Genomic DNA, 5224 nt, shown 5'->3' with positions numbered 1-5224 from the left:
GTTACCTCATGGTCAAAGATGGCTGCTGCAGCCCTTGCAATCTTGCTTGTGCTCCAGGTAGAAGGAAGAAGGAAGTAGCAAGTGGGCATGTTAAGTCAGTTCCCTCTAAGTAGCTTTCCTGGAAGCCCCACCCAATGACTTCCTCTTATTATTTCATCATCCTCCCTTAATTTCAAGGGATGCTGGGAAATGTAGTTCTTAAGACGGACACATTAAGTTCCTAAAGCTGCCAACCTCCTTCTCTTCAAGGCCAGCTGGGCACGTTTGGTTTCCCACAGGTACGATCATTTGGTTGCCATCTTTGTTCCCTCCATTGGCCTGGAGGACATGATAGCCCTTGCTAAATTCACCCAGAAAAGCTTAAATGATGGCCAACAAAGCCCATTCTTCCTGAACACTGGAATGTCTCTAATAAAAAAAGCTCTCCTCCAAAATAAAATGGCCTTGGACATTATAATGCCTCAAAAGGAGCCATCTGAACGATTATCCCAAAAAAATGTTGTGTTTTCATACCTGAAAAAAAGAAAAAGGGCACATTGCCCACTTGAATAAAATGTAGGCTCTGTTAGCAAAGAACAACTGTGGAATGATAATTGGGAAGGGAGCTAGCAGACTCTGTTATATATATTATCCCATTCCGTGCTCAGTTTTGAGAGATCCTTAGGAAAATCCACCATTTCCCCCATGAGGTCTGAGATTCTGTGACACGTCTGGGTAAAAGATTTTTTGTCTCATAGATAACAGACTAGCAGCACTATTTTCTATTGTTTGTCAAGGCAGGTAGAATTTACTTGCCCTAGGTTAGCTGTATTTCATAACAAGGGGAGGAGAACATATAAGGCTTCCAATTTCTGTTAAAAAATTTCTTTCTTTAAAACTTATCTTTGTTTTCAATCTGTGTTACTGTTTAAAACAAGAGTTTACCTTCAGTTTACCAAAAGAGGTAAGTGGGTTGTAACTGGATCCAATCATGAGCATGCCATTTATGCTCTCAGAAAGGCATCAAAAAGGGGAATCAGAACCCACCTCTTCCACCTTCCTTCCCTACTTGCTGGAACACTCACCTCCTGTTCCTGTACAAGATGACTTTGGAAGGTGAGTTGTGGGCCTTCTGGGTCACCTTTGGAATCTAGGACTTTTTGAACAATCAGAGAATCCCACCTTCATTAGAGAGCTGAATGCAGCCTGGGTGAAATCTAGATCTGGTGGTTTTAAAACATGTTCTCCATGGGACTTCCCTGGTGGTCCAGCGGTTAAGACTTCGCCTTCCAACACAGGGGGTGCAGGTTCAATCCCTAGTCGGGGAGCTAAGATCCCACATGCCTTGTGGCCAAAAACCGAAAACATAAAGCAGAAGAATATTGTAACAAATTCAATAAAGACTTTAAAAATGGTCCACATCAAAGAAATCTTAAAAAAAAAAATAAAACATGTCCTCCAAATCTATGACACTCCTCTCTTCAATAGATGGGGTCTAATTCCCCCCTCTCCTTGAATGTGGCCCAGACTTAGTGTGTTGCGTCTAAGGAATAGAATGTGGCAGAATGATGCTGTGTGACTTTTGAGGCTAGGTCATAAAAAGGGTAACTTCTGCCTGGTATTCTCAGCTCACTCACTTTTGGGGAAGCCATGTCTTGAGGACACTCAAGCAGCCTGTGGAGAGCCTGAGGCTCCTCATCTGTTCATTTCACCATCCTGGTTCATTGAAGATCAGACTGCGGACTGGGAATATGTGTCTTCTCAGTGAGATGTTTGGATTCCTTCTTCTCCAAGAGATCTTCTCACTAAGTCATCCCCCTCCTGCTGTCTTTGCTTCAGCAAAGGATGGTGATTCTGGAGACAGGCTGCCTGAGTTTCAATCCTGGTTCTACTGCCTACAAGCCGAGTGGTTTTTTTTGCTTTTTAAAAATTTATTTATTTTTGGCTGTGTTGGATCTTTGTTGTTGCGCGTGGGCTTTCTCCAGTTGCGGCGAGTCGGGCTACTCTTCGTTGCAGTGGCAGGCTTCTCTTTGTGGTGACTTCTCTTGTTGCGGAGCATGGGCTCTAGGCACGTGGGCTTCAGTAGTTGTGGCGCACGGGCTTAGTTTCTCTGTGGCATGTGGGATCTTCCCAGACCAGGGCTTGAACCCTGTCTCCTGTATTGGCAGGCAGATTCTTAACCACTGCACCACCAGGGATGTCCGAGCTGGGTGGTTTTATATGAGTTATTTAACCTCTATAAGCCTCAGTCTCCTCATCTGTAAAAGGGGACAATCGATGGATACACATCAGGGTTTCTCAACCTCAGCATTACTGACATTTGGGCCAGATAATTCTTTGTTGTGGGGCTATCCTGTAGGATGTTTAGCAGCATCCCTGGTCTCTACCCACTAGATGCCAGTAACAATGTCTCCCCTATCCCAGTTACAACAACCAAAATGTTTCTAGACATTAGCAAATGTCCCGTGAGGGGGCAATATGACCCCCAGTTGAGAACTGCTGACCTAAGTCATTTATTTCTGTGCATGGTGCTTAGTCAGCACTCGAGAAATGATCATCATGATTATTTTTCTCTCTTCTGATTGCAACAATATTAGATTTCAGCAACGTTTTTGCTAGGTGTTCTTTTTTAAGATGCTGTTTGAATTTTTGTGACAAAATTATTTTTTTAAATGTATGCAAGATGGCTAATTTCATGTGATGTGAATTTTAACTCACTTTATTTTTTATTTATTTACTGTTTAAAATTTTTTATTTATTTATTTTTTTGGCTGTGCCAAGTGGGATCTTAGTTCCCCGACGAAGGATCGAACCCATGCCTCCTGCAGTGGAAGCAAGGAGTCTTAGCCACTGGACCACCAGGGAAGTCCCTGTGTGCTGTTAAATGTTAAATAAAAGATGTTTTATTTTATCTTGTTATTAGTATTGCCTTTTGAATATGATTTGACTTTTCTTTTTTTTCTTTGACTTTTCTTTGACTTTTCTTATGTCTTTTGTCTCATGTCCTTGAGTCTAACTTTGACCTTTCTAGCAGTAATTAATCCATGAGACCACTTTTGCTGCCCACTGTGATGAATGCATGCATTATGTATCGTGAGAAGCTATTGGTATCCTTTATTCTCTTGACATTTCTGCTTGGTAGTCAAATAGGTGAGGAAGGGCTTCCCTGGTGGCGCAGTGGTTGAGAGTCCGCCTGCCGATGCAGGGGACACGAGTTCGTGCCCCGGTTTGGGAAGATCCCACATGCCGCGGAGTGGCTGGGCCCGTGAGCCATGGCCGCTGAGCCTGCGCGTCTGGAGCCTGTGCTCCGTAACGGGAGAGGCCACAACAGAGAGAGGCCCGCGTACCACACACAAAAAAAAAAAGGTGAGGAAAAAATGGGCTGCCATTGTGGGTTTTTTTGTTGTTGCCATTGTGGTTTTAATTCAATCACATTAAGAATCTTGGAGTGGGGAAGGCCTTTTTAAGCTTGATGCAAAACTCAGAAGCTTTATTTATTAAAAAAAATTTTTTTTGGCCACACCTTGAGGCTTGCAGGATCTTAGTTACCTGACCAGGGATTGAACCCCGGGCCCTCAGCAGTGAAAGCACCGAGTCCTAACCACTGCACCGCCAGGGAATTCCTTCTGGTTACTTTAAATGGATTGAAGTTTCCAGATCTTAGCTGAAAGGTGTTATATTCACTGTGGCTCATACAGCCTCCCAATTCCAAGGCTGGAGGCTAATCCAGAAGCATTTTCCCAGGCCCCTTGAGTGCTAGTCTTTGTTGAATGATTTTGTGTGCTGGGATTGTAGGAGTTTGTTCTCTCCTCACTTATCATTTAATCCTGAGACTTTTAACCCCTTTTTTAACCCTATGACTTTCTAACATCATCTCCATTTATTATGCTCAGAGAGACTTAGTAATTAGCCCAAGGACACTCAGCTAGGAAGTGCCTGTACAATTATTTAGAAAGCCAGATGACATGGCACCATCTCACCATCATCAGAAAGAGAATGTAGTTCAAGTCAAACCAGATCATTCCTGGTTCCTGGAGCCCTTTCTACTTCTGTGCCTTTGAATCTATGGGTCCCTCCACTCTGAGGGGCCTCTCCCTTCAGGGAGCCTTGCCTGTGCTTCATGGCTTAGCTACAACGCTTCCTCCCCCAGGAAGCCCTCCCTGATTCTCATCACTGGGAAATAGCATTTGGCACATGCTCATGCTGCTTTTCACAGTGGCCACTTGTGAGACTCACCCCACAGCTTTTGCAGGTTGGCTATGAGCACCCACCAGGTGTTGATGTGTAATAATGTTGCTTAGGTTTTAAAAAAGGCAGTTTAGAATGAAAAAAAATAAACTCATTTGCCAGTAGCCAGTAGCCTGGTCTCCAGTCATTTTGTGTGTATGTGTTTGTGTGGGACAGAGAAAAAGAGAGAGAGATTCATCTAAGACCTTGGTAGCTCCCAGAAGAATCTCACTTATCACAGAAAACGTTACAATGCATTCAGATGATGATGATAACGATAATTATTTGCTATAAAAATAACTGAAGATTTTTCCTATTGTAAAAAAAAAATTGAAAAACATTTTCATATTATAGAATCAATAAATTGTTTTTGTAGTGCCTGTACAAAACAGACCCTAGGCTGTGTTCCTCTAATACTGAGTGGACAAGTACCCTGCCTGCCGCTCCCTCCCATTCTGGTCGACCTAAAGAACTTGGGATTCCTCTACAAGCCTTACTTTTGCCTGGCATGTCCTTCCTGCCATGGCCTCCATCCCCCTTTCTTTCTAAACCTTATCTTTTTAAGATTCAACCAGGAACAAGACTGCCAAGCTCCCTGCCCTCTAAGAACTTACTTTTTGTTGAAAGGAGACACATAAGTAATCATTTCAGATACTGATACAGGCTATGAAAAAACAAAACCAGGCAATAGGAGAGTGTGGAGGGTGGTGCTTTAACGAGGCTGGTCTGACAAAGGCTCTCTGCTCGCGGGCCATTTGAGAGGAACCTTGAGGAATGACGACGAGAAGGAAAAGATTCCAGAGAGAGAGGGAACTGCGAGGGCAAAGGCAGTTTCCGAGGAAACAGAAAGAAGGCCAGTGTGGCTGGGCAGCCCAAGCCAAGCAGAGACTGGCGTTGAGATGAATACAGAGGAGGCGGGGCCAGGTCCTGCAGGGACTTGTAGCCCACAGAGAGGAGGTCAGATTTTATTCCCAAGGTGATGGCTTTACAGCCAAATTGCTTTGTAGAAGGGTTTTCT

The sequence above is a fragment of the Aethalodelphis obliquidens genome, unplaced genomic scaffold (assembly GCF_003676395.1).
Source record: "Aethalodelphis obliquidens isolate GAN/ISIS:26980383/991018 unplaced genomic scaffold, ASM367639v1 scaffold18, whole genome shotgun sequence".
Classification (NCBI taxonomy): Eukaryota; Metazoa; Chordata; class Mammalia; order Artiodactyla; family Delphinidae; genus Aethalodelphis; species Aethalodelphis obliquidens.
This window is presented reverse-complemented; position numbering follows the sequence as displayed.